Below are 15566 nucleotides of genomic sequence, written 5' to 3' on the forward strand. Positions count from 1 at the left end.
AGTGGGGCTCATTAATACTTTGAGATACTCTAGGTTTTTGAAGTACTTTGGATTTTCCTTTCCACACTGAGAGGTTTTTGTGCCATTTTGAGTCTCTGAGAGGTTTTTGTGCCATCCTGGCCTCCAATTCTCTCCTCCAAGGAGTCCATGAGGAGCCTGTGTTTGGGATGGACCTCAGTGGGTTCCATTAATGCTTTGAGACACTTTGGGCTTTTCTTCTGACTTTGACTCCTGCAAAGGTTTGTGCAATCTCCTCACAGGCCCTGAGGTTCCAGGGCTCAGCTCCAAATGCACCACGGGGCTCATTAGGATCAAGCAAGTCCTGACAAACCATGGCTCTGCCTTGATTTCCCTCTGGTCTGGGGCAGTTCATCAGGAAGTTTCTGTAGTGGTTTTGGTTCACCAATTTGAGATTTCTCAGCCAATGCATCAATTAGTGTGGTGGGTTCAGTGCTGGCTAATTACCAATGCACTCACTAGAATATACTTACTCATTTCCTGCTCTGAGATAGGACTAGGAGAAAGGCAAAGTAGGCTCAAAACTTTAAAAATGTTTATAATAGTAACTAAAAGAAAGAGTAATAAGAATCGGAACAAAACTTTCAGAACACTTCCTCTCTCCATACAACCTGACAATGTAAAGAGAGAAAGCCTGTCAGTTTGCCACCACTAGAATAGTCTTTCTTCACTTGACTTAGGGAGAGAAGTTCCTCTTGTTAATATTATGGCAATTTCTCCACAAGAAAACAGTTCTCGCATGGCTTTTCAGTTCCTCCAGTAGCAGCTGCCTGAAAAAATCTGCAATTGTGAAGTCCCTCCTATTTTTTCACAGCTTTTCCCACAGATGTATTTATGGGCCATGCCAACTTATGGGGTGTTGCTTTAAAGATGAGCTGTTTAAGAGCAAAGGTTTTCTTCATCTATTTCTGAAATCATCTTCATCTCTGGGAACAGAGGTCTTCTTCTTCTCTCCCTGAGGGCACACGGTCTCATCACTCTTCTCTCTATCTCTGTTCAAACTTCTCATGGGATCACAGCAACTTCAACATTTGCTTACTTTAGCATGGAGGCCTTTGCTGAACAAGTCATCTCCCTATACTTTTCAGTGCATTATAGGGAAAAAGAGAGTCTGATGTATCAATTCCATCCTTCTGCAAAGCTTGGAGGTTTGTGCAGCGGCTGCGTTGGGGCTGTGTCAGGCTGGGCAGCGTTGGGGGCAGGGCCAGGATCTCAGCAGCCAGGCCAGAGCAGAGCAGCAGCACGGCCGGGGCCGATGGCTTCTCCTGGCCCTGCCCGCTGGTTGCGGGCCAAGCCCAAGGGCGGCAGAAGCTTGGCCCAGCCGGCCCGGCCCGGGGCTGCTCCTGGGGCCTGGCGGATCCTGGCTGGGCCCGGGCTGGCGGCGGGGCAGGGCTCGGCAGCGGCCAGATGTCAGCAAGCGCAGCCACGGCCCGGCCCGGCCTCGGCCCCGCGGCCTCCCCTCCCCTGCCCGGCAGCCGATGGGGCCTGGCGGGCTCCCTGGGAAGGGGCCCGGCCCCACGGCAGGAGCCGCCCGGCCCGCCCCGGCCCAGACGGGGGCTGGCCCGGCCTTGGCACCTCTTTGCTGGCCAGAAGGGAAAGAGACCCAGCCAGACTCCTTCCTCTTTAACTTGTGTCTTCACAGAGGCGTGTGCAGTTTCCTTAGTGGTTTAACAGACTGTTAATTCTCAAAGCTAATTACTGATTGTTTTTTGTCAGACACGGAGGAAACTGCTAGCAGCTTCTCTCAGGACATCACTTGTGTGATGCAAAACCACCACAACAGCACAGAGCACAGAGCTCCTTTGTCCGTATGTAGTTGTCATGTGCCTGAGGCCTCAAAATCCCACCTTGGGAGATCTCTGGGCCCTCCCCAAGGTGTTTTCAAATGAAAACTTTCAGCTCATTGAAAATCACCAGAGGACAGGGCCAGCCTGACCTGTCTGTCCTGACTACTTTTGTCTGGGAACAATCAGTGGATATATGGAATTTGGTAGGTCAAATTTTAATTTTGGCCATGGTCCCTGGACTTGAAAGCCAGGTCTTTGCCATAGCAAGGAATGAACAGAGCCCCAGTGTTTCAGGGGCAGATGAGTGGTGACCACCAGAGGACAAGGCTGGCCAGAGCTGGCAGATTTTGTTCTGAGAGATACCCTTAAAAATAGGAATTTTTTTAGGGAGGGTACCAATTTTAGCAATGGGCATCTGAAAAGAGGGACAGTTCTTTTCCATAGCAAGGAAAGCACGGAGCCCCAGTGCTGCAGGAGCTGATGAGAGGCAGCCCTTGGTATTCCAAGATCAGCCAGACCTGTCAGGTGGCCCCTGGGAGGCCAAGCCAGCCAGACCTGTTCCATGTGCCCTCGGTTCCATGGGACCCCACAGTGTCCCAATGGTCCCTTGCTTCCAGGAGGCCCTGAGGTGTCACAATGCCCCCTTGGTGACACGAGGCCCTGAAGGTTCCATCAGCCCCACAGAGTCATGATGGTCTCTGGGTCCATGAAGCCCTGCTGTGTCACCATGGCCCCTTGGTTCCATGGGCTCCAGTGGTGCCACAATGATCCCCTTGGTTCCATGAGGTCCCCACAGTGTCACAGGGATCTCCATGGGAAGGAAAGAACCGAGCCCCAGTGTGGCAGGGGCAGCCACCAGAGGCCAATGCCAGCCAGATTTGACGGTACTGGCAGATTTTGGCTGGGAGCAACCGTTGGATATAGGGAATTTTAGAGGTGGAATCCCAATTTCAGACATGGGCACCCAGAGGAGAAGGATGGTTCTTTTCCAAGGAAGGAAAGCACAGAACACTGGTGTTTGAGGGGCAGATGAAAGGCGGCCACCAGAGGCCAAGGCCAGCCAGACCTCCCTGTCCTGGTAGCTTTTGTCTGAAAGCAACCCTTGGATGTAGGGAATTTGGGAGGTGGAACCCCAATTTCGGCTATTTCTGTGTGGATAAGAAGGATGGTTCTTTTCCATAGCAAGGAAAGCACTGAACCCAAGTGTTTCAAAAGTAAAAGATGAGAGATGGGGTTCCTGGGAGGCTGAGCCAGCCAGACCTGTTTGTCCTGGCAGCTTTTGTCATGGAGGAATCCTTGGATATAAGGAATATGGGAGGAGGAATCTCAGTTTTGACCACAATGATCCTCTTGAGAAGAAGGACAGTATCCATAGGAAGGAAAGCATCAAGCCCCAGTGGCAGGTGAGAGGCAGCCCCCAAGAGGCCAAGGGCAGCCAGACCTGTCTGTCCTGGCTGCTTTTAATGGGGAGCAATCCTTGGCTGTATGGAGTTTTAGAGGTGGAATCCCAGTTTTGGCCATTGGCACCTGGTCAGGATGGATGTTTTTGTCCTATAGGAAAGAAAAGCACAAAATCCAAGTGTTCTGGAAGAAGATGAGAGGTGGCCACCCTTAGGCCAAGCCAGCCAGACCTGTCTCTCCTGCCACCTTTCATCTCAGGGCTATCCTTGGACACAGGGAATTTTGGAGGTGGAATCTCAATTTTGGCCATGGGCACCTGGACAGGAAGAGGAAAGCACAGAGCCCCAGTGTTCCAGAGGCACACGAGTGCTAGCCCTCAGGAAGCCAAGGCCAGCCAGACTTGTCAGTCCTGGCAGCTTCTGTCTGGGAGCTATCCTTGGATATAGGGAATTCTGGAGGTAGATGCCCAATTTTGGCCATGGGTGCCTGGTTGAGATGGATGTTTTTTCCCATAAGATATAAAAGCACATGGCCCCAGTATTTGAAAGGCAGATGAGTTGTGGCCCCTGGGTGGCCAAGGCAGCCAGACCTGTCTCTCCTGGCAGATTTAATCTGGAAACAAACCTTGAAATATAGGGAAATTTGGAGAAATAATCTCGGTTTTGGCCCTGGGTCGCTAGAGGAGAAGGACAGTTCTCTCCCATAGAAGGAAAGCCCAGAGCCCCAGGGCTTCAGGGGCAGATGAGAAGCAGCCCTCGACATGCCAAGGTCAGCCAGACCTGTCAGGTGGTCCCCAGGAGCCCCAGCCAGCCAGACCTGTTCCATGTTCCCTTGGTTTTGTGGGACCCCACAGTGTCACAATGGTCTCCTTGGTTCCATGAGGCCCTGGAGTGTCACAATGTCCCCCTTGCTTCTGCAGTGTCACAATGGGCCCGTGCTTCCATGAGGCCTTGCAATGTCACAATGGCTTTGTGGTTCCACAAAGCCCTGATGTGTCACAATGGCCCCTCGGCTCCGTGCGCCCTCGCTGTGTCACAACGGCTCCTCTGTGACACTGCGGGCTCCACAAGGTCACCACGAACCCTTGGTTCCTTGGGGCCCCCGAGTTCCACAATGGTCTCCTTGATTCCATGAGGCAGCACAGTGTCACAATGGCCCCTTGGTTCCATGAGGTTCCGTAGTGTCACCGTGGTGTCCTTGGATCCACATTGTCACAACTGACCGGGGGTAATCACATATCCTCTGAACATCGAGAGAGCTCTCCCAGGATTTTCCTGGGAAGCTGTGAGAAGCTGTGAGAAAGCTCAGAGAGACGAATGAGAAACCATTCTTATCTTCATTTACTGCACCTGTTGTTGTGCACATGTGGAATGTGTTATGGAGATTTGTTTACCAAAGGGTGATTTCTTAACTGGCCAATGGTGACTGTGTTTGGATTTCAATCAACCAATCTGGTCTGTCTGTATCTGACTGTCTGCAAGAGCAATGAGTGTTTCTTAGTAGTATAGTATAGTATAATATAATAAAGCGATTGATCAGCCTTCTGGAATCATGGAGTCAATGCTAATTATGACCACTCCGGGGACGCCCTGCTACGATAGTTATCCAAGTCAATCTTCCCTTACCTCTGAATGCTAAATAGAATAGGCTTAACAGGCACATCAGCAACACCAATCACTGTAGACCCAAAGAGCTGGCTGAGGGGTTGGGAGAAAATTTCCCCCGGTGTCATTTCCTCACAGTGGGTACCATTATTAAAGTAATTCCAAACACATACAGTTAGTGTGTGGGAGCCTCAAATCCACGTGCCCACTGTCCAGAGGAAATTAAAAATCAATAAATTCCTCACCACATTTACCCATCAAACAAATTGGATAGCAGCCACAGTAGCCATAGTTATAGGATGGGGAAAATGTAGCCACAACCATGTGCCACCCAAAGCAGGGTAAGCTAGACCACATGGTGACACCTAACAAGGTTTCTATATCCAGTACACACACAAAAAAAATATATTATGCTATTAAAGAATTGTTATTCTCATTTTACCCTTTTTCTCTTGATGCCCTCAGGCTGCACATTGGGTGCCAAAATTGTTCTTGGTTTACAAGACATGTGTCTGCTAGGGAAGGCAGAAAAAAGCCTCCTGTGGAATGGAGAATGTAAACCCCCTCCCTCCAAATTATTAGAATTGTGAAATCAAGGGGCTCTCAGGCAAAGATGTGGGAATAGCAATAACAGTTCTTCACTAGTGTGTACAATAAAGCAAACAAACAGCAGCACCTCCGGCGCTGGCAGCAAACAGAACAGGAGCCCAGTGCAGCCTTTCGGCCGCGGCACTTTCCCTGCGGTGCAGCTCCGGGCACGGCCGGCAGGGGCGCTGGTGGCTCCCGGGGGGCAGGGCAGGTGCGGTGATCCCCGCGCGGCTGCAGGGGGCGCTCCAGCGCGGGCTCGGGGAGCGCGCGGCCATGGCGGCTTTGTCCCAAGGCAGGAAGGGCTGGAAGAAGGCTCCGCTTCACAAACCCTGGGGGCAGCCGGCTCCGGGGCCCCAGCAGGACTCTGGGAAAGCAGCAAGCTGGGCCGGCAGGATGTCTCAGCAGGCAGGGGGTGAGGGGCTCCCAGCAGGGCAGGGAGAACCGAGCTCAGGATCCCGGGCACCCGAGCAGACGGGGATAGGTCTCTCTTTTAGTGGGGCAGGTGTTAATAAGGTCCCAGTTTAGGGGCTGTTCTCACGAGCAGAGGCTCACCCCATGACAGAAGAAGCAGCTCTGGGCCGGGCTCTGGCAGCAGCAGTGGAAACTCCCTTTCCCAAGAGCAGGGGCTCTGATCGTCCTCCCCCCAAAATAAGGGCTCAGCCAATAATCACCAGCCGATGATAAGGAACAAACAGAAAGGAAAAAGCCAACCCCCAAAAGGTGTTGGCCATTTTTAATCCCGTGGGACAAATTTTTAAAAAGTTTAATTCCACCTTTATAATTGTTACATACGAGCTTTTGAAAAGTCAAGGGAGGGGATTGGAACCTGCTGCTCCATGGCTCCCCTCACAAAAGGAGTTCAGAAAGCCTGGAGGTCCTTGGAGGTATTTGGGGATCCTTTTTGTACCTCCTGACCTGACAAGAGCTTCTCTAATAAACTTTGCCTAAAGCTCCCACTCTGCCCATGACAGGAACCCCTGTGAGTGCCTGTGACATCCCGGCTCTTTGGCAGCCTGGAAACACTTAGAAAGTCCCCACAGAACCCCTCGAGTACCTGTCAAAAAATCTGATCCTTACTAGGCAAACATCATCAGGACCCATTGCTATGGTCGGTTTCCACGGGCCGGGGTTCAGTGTCCTGGTTTAGGAGAAATTAGGGGAAAACATCTCCAAAGGAGCCCCTTATAGGAAACAAAACCCTCCGCAACTTCCCCCACCACCGGGTTCAGGAGGAATTTCTTCAGAGGGGAAGTGGAAAAAACTTGTTTATTAAGGAACAACAAAAAACACTCCCCAGCACAAGAGAAATAGCCCAAGATGACCACAGATGTTTTCACCAGTCCAAGGGGGTTGAGCTATATCTCTTTGCCACAGAGGGTACGAAGCTTCTCTCGCAGACCCTGGGGGAGCTCCTGCCTGGAGTAGGTCCGATATCTTCGGTGGTGGGGGGGGAGAAGGGAACAACAGAAACCGGGGAAAAAGGAAAAAAATGGCGAAAAAGCAAGCAAGCAAAAAGCAAAGAAAAAAGAAAGGAAAACAGAGGTAGCAAAGCAGGCAGCCAGCAGCGAGCAAAAAGCAGCAAGCCAGCAGCGAGCCGGGGGAGGGGGAAGTACGAAGCTATAGACAAAACAAACTGAGAGGAGGGAACAGAAACCACGATTGGGATAATAAGCATGAAAATGTCCTGTCCCCACGACATTCCACCCCTTATCCCATATTGTGAACATGTTACTGAACACAACGTAAACTTCCTTCCCGCCTGCTCAAACCTTCCACACTTACACATTCTCTTCCATTCTTACTTGCTCTGACTTTCGACCCTTTCACATTTCCTTCTGTTTCATGTCTGTATGATCTAACGTACAGACAATGGTGGTCATGCTTAACAAACAATGGTATCATCCCACAATCAGATCTCCCTGAGGTACACAACGGGTTGTCCCATCTTTCTGCATTATCCACCAGGTATAACCTGGTCCTTGAGCAAAGACAATCCCACAAATGGGTTTGCCTGTACTTGAGGCAGGATTAATCCATACTGTCTTCCCCAACAAACCTCTGACATGGGCCACTGGGACTTTATCTCTGTCTACTATATTGAGGGACTCAGACTGGGCAGGACCTGCTCGGTTGGTGGAACCTTGAGTGTTAACTAACCAGGTGGCCCTGGCTAAATGCTGCTCCCAGTTCTTGAAAGATCCCCCAGCCAGTGCTTTCAAGGTGGTCTTTAACAATCCATTGCATCTCTCCACTTTACCTGCAGCTGGGGCATGGTAGGGGATGTGGTATACCCACTTAATGCCATGTTCCCTAGCCCAGGTGTTAATAAGATTATTTTTAAAATTAGTCCCATTGTCTGACTCAATCCTTTCAGGGGTACCATGCCTCCAAAGGACCCGCTTTTCAAGGCCCAGGATGGTGTTACGGGCTGTAGCATGAGACACAGGGTAGGTTTCCAACCATCCTGTGGTGGCTTCCACCATTGTGAGCACGTAGCGCTTGCCTTGGCGTGTCTGGGGCAGTGTGATGTAGTCAATCTGCCAGGCCTCCCCATACCTGTACTTGGACCACCGTCCCCCATACCATAGGGGCTTCACTCGCTTGGCCTGTTTGATGGCAGCACACGTCTCACAGTCATGGATAACCTGAGAAATACTGTCCATGGTTAAATCCACCCCTCGGTCTCGTGCCCACTTATAGGTGGCATCTCTGCCCTGATGGCCTGAGGCATCATGGGCCCATCGAGCTAGGAATAACTCTCCCTTGTGTTCCCAATCTAAATCTATCTTTGACACCCCTATCCTTGCAGCCTGATCTACCTGCTGATTGTTTTGTTGCTCTTCATTAGCTCTGCTTCTGGGGACATGAGCATCTACATGGCGAACCTTCACAGGTAGTTTCTCTACCCGGGTAGCAATGTCTTTCCATTCTTCAGCAGCCCAAATTGGTTTTCCTCTACGCTGCCAGTTAGCCCCTTTCCATCTCTCCAGCCAGCCCCACAGTGCATTGGCTACCATCCACGAATCAGTGTAGAGGTAGAGCTTTGGCCACTTCTCTCTTTCAGCAATGTCCAGGGCCAGTTGAACGGGGAGGCTGAGCCCGACGGATCGCTTGAGCCCAGGAGTTCTAGGCTGCCGTGCGCTGTGCCGAGCGGGCGTCCAAGCTAAGGCCGCCATCAATATGGTGACCCGCGGGGAGCCGCAGGACACCAGGTTGACTAAGGAGGGGGGATAGTGCCCAGCGTGGGAGACGGAACGCTGGACCGAGATATCAGCCGTCCAGGGAGTCTGAACTTTTAACCCTTTGCAGGAAATGAGGGCTTTGTAAAATATTACTCCTCCCTGATTTGTAGTGGAAGAGAGACAGTATAGAGAAAGGTTATTAAATTAAATAACAGAAAGATGGTGTCCTTGGCAGTCAGGGAGAACTGAACATTTTCTAATAGAGACGTAAACAATTCGGAGGAGGAAAAGGAAAGCAAAGGCTGAAAAACCTCCTCCCCCATAACAAATTTAGCACACAGCCACAACCACGAATTATACATTCCTGGAGCCGATAACAACATTTTTATAAGCCCCTTGCAAAGTATCACAGCCAAGCGCAGCCCGATGAATATTCTAGTTAATGCCCCTCTGCTACAAAAGCTACGTATTAGGGGCAATACCGGAGCTACTTCTGGATAAGAAAATAACTCCAGGGACCATAAAGCTATTAAAACTTCAAAGAGCCCTAATGACCAGAAATAGAGGCAGGCTTTCACTCCAAATGACATTATAACTTTAAAAAGAGACATACCAATATTCCCACAAAACAGTTAGAGCCAAAATATTATTAGAATAAAGTTTTTTCCACTTTGTCTGGCCTTCCCCGTACGGGCCACCAAATTGTCGGGAAAGAAGATGAGTTCTGTTCTTGGACCCTTGGCCCCAGGGGAAAATGGGGGGGACTGTAGTCCCAAGATGAGAAGCTGAACTGTTGTATCTTTGGGTCCGTGGCAAAGCATCCTTAAAGGAGCCCTATGAGCAGTCTGTCCATGCACGGTGGTGAGAGCACTGTGAGATGGAAAGGAGAGGGTCACACTGGCAGATTTTCTCCGGGCGGTTGCCATGTGTGACAGGGAAACACAGGGTGTGGCAACTGTGTTTCCTGGGGGGTCTGTGGTGCAAGAGAGACTTCTCTCTCCCTTGATAGCTTGAGTATTGATTTTCTGAAGGGTGGTAATTTGATCAGGAATCTCGGGTGATGTTTCATGGTGGGTGTTTTTGGAAATTGGGAGGAGGAGGGGTGTTTTAAAAGGTCTTCATCCTGGATTTAGTTTATGTGTTTTTTGTGTTAGTAGTAGTTTAATAAAGTTTTTTTCCCCCTTTGTTATTAAGCTTGGGCCTGCTCTGCTCTGTTCCTGATAACATCTCACAGCATTTATTTAGGGAAGGTGCATTTTCATGGGGGCGCTGGCATTGCGCCAGTGTCAAACCATGACATTCAGGAATGGGATTCCCCAATTTCCTGCTCCCCCTAAAACCGTGCTGCCGCTCGCTGCCCTCCTGCCTCCCATGGAAAGCACAAAAGGCAATGATCCCGGACTGGGATAAGAACAATTTACTTGGAACAGCAACAAGACAAGGAACAAACAGGAACAGAAACAATACTGATAACAGAATGGATAAGAAAAACTATTTACAGGGAAAACTACATCACCACTGACTGGCTCTTCCCAGCCACGCATTTCCTCCTGCCTGGAACAGACACCCTTCTCCTCAGGGAGAGAGAGAGAGAGAGAGAGAGAGAGAGAGAGAGAGAGAGAGTCCCTTTCCTGCCCCTGGAAATGACCTGAGGTGGGAGTGAATGTAATGATAGGGCCATGGCCAGACCCTCATGTTCTTCAATCCCAATTTCATTGGCAGGGGTAGGAAAAGGGAATGATCTCTTCCCAGCATGGATCACAGGGAGCATGGATCACCAGAGCTCTTCCCAACATGGGCTCTCCCATGGGGGATGGAGCTGGAACAGTTCATGAAGCTCCTCCTGCAGTTGAGGCACCTGCAGGGCTTCCCTTACTTGTGCCTATGTTCATGTCGGGTCAAGTGAGAGCTCCTGGAGAAGCTCTTCCCACATCGGGGACAGTCGTAGGGCCTCTCCCTGGTGTGGATGCACTGGTGCCTGATGAGGTGGGATTTTTGCTTGAAGCTCTTCCTGCAGTGCAGGCAGTGGAAGGGCCTCTCCCCGGTGTGAATCCGCTGGTGCTTGAGAAGAATGGAGCTGGTCTGAAAGCTCTTCTGACACTCAGGACACTCATAGGGCCTCTCCCCAGTGTGGATCCTTTGGTGGATGATCAGGTAGGACCTCTGGCCAAAGCCCTTCCCACATTCCCCACATTTGTATGGCCTTTCCCCAGTGTGGATGTTCTGGTGCTGGATCAAGTGGGACCTTCGGCTGAAGCTCTTCCCACATTGCTCACACTTGTATGGCCTTTCCCCAGTGTGGATGTTCTGGTGGCGGATCAAGTGGGACCTTCGGCTGAAGCTCTTCCCACATTCCCCACACTCGTACGGCCTCTCCCCAGTGTGGATGCGTTGGTGGACGACAACGGCAGAGCTGCAGCTGAAGCCCTTCCCACACTCCCCACACCTGAAGGGCCATTTCCCGGTGTGGATCATCTGGTGTTGCTTCAGATTGTTGCTCTTCTTGAAGCTCTTCCCAAACTCCAAGCACTTGTAGGGCTTTGACAACAGCATGGTTCCCTCCTCTGAGGAGGTTCTGTCTCTTTCTGGAGGAACTCTTGGAAACTTGGATGCAGCTTCCGCTGAGGGACTTGTGGGAGAACTTATGAGGAAAATGGCTGCTGTGGGTGGCCAGTGTAAAGAACATATTTTGTTGTCCTTCCTTCAAAAGTTTGTTAAAATCATTGGAGGAAAGGGAGCAAATGATACCAGCAAGACTGACAAGGATCATTCACCACAAGTTGAGGAACACAAGGCTGCTAAAAGTCCTACAAAAAGCCCAGCTCAAGTAGCTAAATTCCCTAATAACTCCCAAATTCATAGGTTTGAGGGCTTTGCCAAATGTGAGAATCATTGTTTTCTTCGTCCCTGTCACCTTTGTGACAGATACACAGAGCTTTCCCTTCATTTTAATAATCTGTATTGGGCCAAATTTCTACTTTTGTGTTATCGGAACCTGCCCGCAGCTGAGCTGGAGCTGTGCAGGAACTGATGAATTTTGGAATTGCCACAGAATTGCTTCTATTGTCAGTTTATTCATGTTTGGGATTTGTTTGCGTTTCCATCACAAGTGACTTGTGGGAAGAGCAAATATTCCTCAAGGCATTTTTTGTAGGATTAAGTGTGATTTCTGCCGAGTCTATTTTGTCCAGTGCCCGGGGGATGCTTGAGGGGTCTCTGTGCCTCTTGCCCAGGGGGATGCCTTGGAGGGGCTTGGATAGGTTGTCCCTTCCCCTGTTACCCCTGGCCATTTCCCTGTTACCCCAGGCCATTGCCCAGGGGGTCTCCATCGTTCTCACCCCAGGGAATGCCTGGGGGGTTCTCCCTACTGCTCACCCCTCTGCCAGGGGAGTGCTCCAGGGAGTCTCTGTCCCTCTCAGCCCAGGGGGTGCTCAGCGGTGGGAACAGGGTATTTTACAGGGTAAATGTTACAGGGTAGAAATCCATTTGTATTTAGGTGAAATGTGCTGCTTTGAATCATTACTAGCTGGCCAGCATAGGTAAAATACGCTGTTTAGTCTGCTAGCTCTGCTGCTGAAATGCAGATGAAAAATTTATCCCCTCAAATCCTGCAAGGAGTTGTAGAGACTGTATGTTTATTGCAGCACTGGGTGCATGTGGGGATTGTTCCCCTTCAAAGGACATGCACGCCCCTGTGTAAGAGACGGTCCCAAGTTCCCCTCATTTTTGCCTCACGTTTGCTGCAGTGGGAGAGACTGAGATCCTGGAGACCCCGACTGGAGTTCCGGCTTGGAGAGGTGGATGATTAGTTTTGCAGGTGTATTTGCTGTACCACCTCAGACCACTGCTTCGAGCAGGGCCTGACAAGGATCTGGCAAGGAGCGGCTTGTTCTATGTGCTTACACCTGTTTCAGGATACCTGCTCAACCCATGAATTTTCCCACCTCTTGGCCAAATGAACTTTCTGGGGTAACTCTGGTGATCTCCCACAGAAGACCCCTCATCTGCCTCATGACCACTGTGACGGATGGAGATTGAAGCCCCTCCCAAGACTGAGACTGAGACCCTTACCACAGGGAGGAGGGCTGGCCTGATCAATGCGAGATGTTTGCCCAGGCGGGGGCAATGGACCAAGAAGACAATGGCTCTCGCTCACGGCTGATAACATGACCTGTTCCCCCTCGGTGCCTTCAATGGACATTCATTGTTCCCCCCTTCCACAGAGGACTATAAAAGACCCCTGAGATAACCAAGATTTTGAGATTCTCCCCGATGTGACAAAATGGATCTCCATTGTTCAGACCAGTGAGGATTTCGTCTGCTTTGGCAGCTATAATCCCTTTTCCTGTCTTTTTCTTTCTATCCTTTATTTCCTTTCTGTCCCCTCCATTGCTTTGCTGTTGGCACTATATAATAAAGGTGCATTTGCTGTGATGAAACTTATGATCCCCGTCTGTTCGCCTTTTTGCCCTCCTAGGATTGGTAAACAAGCCATCACAACACCCCGCTCCTCCAAGCGGATTGTGACATTCCCTTCGCGGGCAGGGTCCCTTCCTACCCCAATACTTGCGGGATTCTGTCAGGGACTCGCTTCCCTTTCCTTCCTCCCTCTGCTTCCAGCTGGAAATGTGCTGGGAAATGCCTGGCAAATCCATCTTTGGTGTGTGCTTTGGGAGCTCACACAGCTGCTGCACCTTGCCTCAGGAATGCCCCTCTGGGATCCATGGCACACGCTCCCAGGGGCTGGAATTCCAGTTCCCAGCCAGGAAAAGATCTTCCTGCCCTTGAAGGCAAAGCTCTTAACAAGGAGCAAGACGCCAAGTGGAGCAAGATCCTACAGTGACATTTCACTGCCAGCCTTCAAAACTTCACCCATGGTAGTTGTAGGCCCTGGATTGGGAATGAGATCAGGGCAGGGCCTTTGGTGGGAGCTGCCCTGGCTCAAGGGAGACACTGAGAGAGAAACAGAGCAGGCAAAGAAAGGCAGGAGAGAAAGGAGGACACAAACACAATCAGCTGAGAAGGTGGCACTCTGAAAACAGAACTGCAACTGACTGAAAAGGAATGCGATGGAAAGAAGTAATATTGTAGCTTTATTTCCTCTCAAAATACAATTTCCTCCCTTTCTCACAGACCTCCTCCCGGTGTCATTGAGCAGGGCTGTCAGAACATTCTTCATTCTGAGTGGATGTTCCAGGCTGCAGCCACAAGGAAACAGGGAATGGGGACTTTCCTGCTCCTAGGGAGTTTGACATCCTCAGCTCAGGAGAGGAGGAGGCACCAGAAGGAAAGGACAGCTGGGCTTCACCCTACCTCAGGAAAGAGGTGGGGGGAAATCTCTCACTATGTCTGCAGCTGCTCCCACAGGGATGTGAAGGCTGATCCCAGAGCCCCAAGTATCACATTCAGGGCTGCCCTCAGGGAATGCTCGCCTGGTACTGAGGGGCAGCGTGGGAGCACCTGGATCTTGGAGCACCCAGCTGCCCCCCATGTTTGGAGGTGCCTGAGGAGGGCTGGGACCATGCCAGGGACATCCTGCAGTGACATCCCCCCTGTCCTGCTCTGCGTGCGCTCAGTCCCAAACCTGACCCTGATCCTGGTCTGAATCTCACTCCACGTTTAGACACACGCACAGTTCTGTATTTAATCTCATCCCAGTGCCAGACTCATCTAGCCCCAGACCCAATCCCAGCCCGAGCCCTAAAGCCAATCCCATGTCTAGCCTTAACCCCAAGCCCAGCTCTAATCCAAATCTCAGCCCCAACTCCAACCCCAGCCCCAATTCCAGCCCCTTCCTAAATCCTCAGTCCAAACCAAATCCCATGTTCAGCCCTTCTGGGGGTTTGGGGGTGTCTCTGTCCCTCTGACCCCGATGATGTTTGGGCGGGGTCACACCAGGGCTGAGAGGGACAGAGACCCCCCCGGCCTCCCCAGGGATGAGAAGGTCGGAGAGCCCACCCAGCCCCGAGCACCCTCAGCGGTGAGAGGGACACAGAGCCCCTGGTCCCCAGCCCTGCACAAGCATTCCCTGAGGCCAGAGGGATGGAATCCCGCTGAGCATCCCCCAGGGTGAGGGGGCAGAGACCCCCGAGCATCCCCTTGGCTGAGAGGGACAGAGACTGCCACGAGCTCCCCCTGACGCAGGGTGAGAGGGAGGGAGACCCCCCAGGCATTCCCTGGGGTGAGAACGATGCAGACACCCTGGGGTGACAGGGACAGGGACAACCCATCCAAGCCCCTCCCAAGCATCTCCTAGGGCGAGAGTAACAGAGTCCCCTCAGGCATCCCCGGGGGACCAGACAAAATAAACTTGCCAGAAATCAAATTAAACTCTGCATAAAACGCCTTGAGGAATATTTGCTCTTCCCACAAGTCACTTGTGATGGAAACGCAAACAAATCCCAAACATGAATAAACTGACAATAGAAGCAATTCTGTGGCAATTATTCACAGCTCCAGCTCAGCTACTGGCAGGTTCTGATAAAAGAAAAGTGGAAATTTGGCCCAATACTGATCATTAAAAGGAAGGGAAAGCTCTGTGTATCTGTCACAAAGGTGACAGGGACGAAGAAAATAATGTTTCTCACATTTGGCAAAGGCCTCAAACCTATGAATTCGGGAGTTAGTCAGGAATTTAGCTACTTGAGCTGGGCATCTTGTAGGACTTTTAGCAGCCTTGTGTTCCTCAACATGGGGTGAACATTGTCAGTCTTGCTGGTATCATTTCATCCCTTTCTGCCAGGGATTTTAACTAACTGTTCAAGGAAGAACAACAAAATATTTTGTTTACACTGGCCACCAACAGCAGCCATTTTACTCATAAGTTCTCCCACAAGTCCCTCAGAGGAAGCTGTGTCCAAGTTTCCAAGAATTCCTCCAGAAAGAACAAGTTCCTGAGAAAAGGGAACCATGCGGTTGTCAAAGGCACTTGGGGTCAGACAACTGTGCTGTGAAGTCACTGAGCCAAAATAATGTCACAATCTGGT

The 15566-nt window shown here is 50.9% G+C and overlaps 2 long non-coding RNA genes and 1 pseudogene across 2 annotated transcripts; 1 reads left to right on the forward strand and 2 right to left on the reverse strand.

The window, feature by feature from the left end:
* Positions 1–15566, reverse strand: part of LOC128782905 (zinc finger protein 850-like) — a 211394-nt pseudogene that overhangs the window by 74695 nt on the left and 121133 nt on the right.
* Positions 532–3899, reverse strand: LOC128782994 (uncharacterized). The gene is made up of 2 exons (XR_008428943.1): positions 3831–3899; positions 532–3356 (listed from the first exon to the last, which is right to left on the reverse strand). It is a non-coding gene; the product is annotated as an uncharacterized LOC128782994 (long non-coding RNA).
* Positions 3135–4749, forward strand: LOC128782988 (uncharacterized). Its single transcript, XR_008428937.1, has 2 exons — positions 3135–3208; positions 3363–4749. It is a non-coding gene; the product is annotated as an uncharacterized LOC128782988 (long non-coding RNA).

Source organism: Vidua chalybeata, assembly GCF_026979565.1.
Source record: "Vidua chalybeata isolate OUT-0048 chromosome W unlocalized genomic scaffold, bVidCha1 merged haplotype SUPER_W_unloc_5, whole genome shotgun sequence".
Taxonomy (NCBI): Eukaryota; Metazoa; Chordata; class Aves; order Passeriformes; family Viduidae; genus Vidua; species Vidua chalybeata.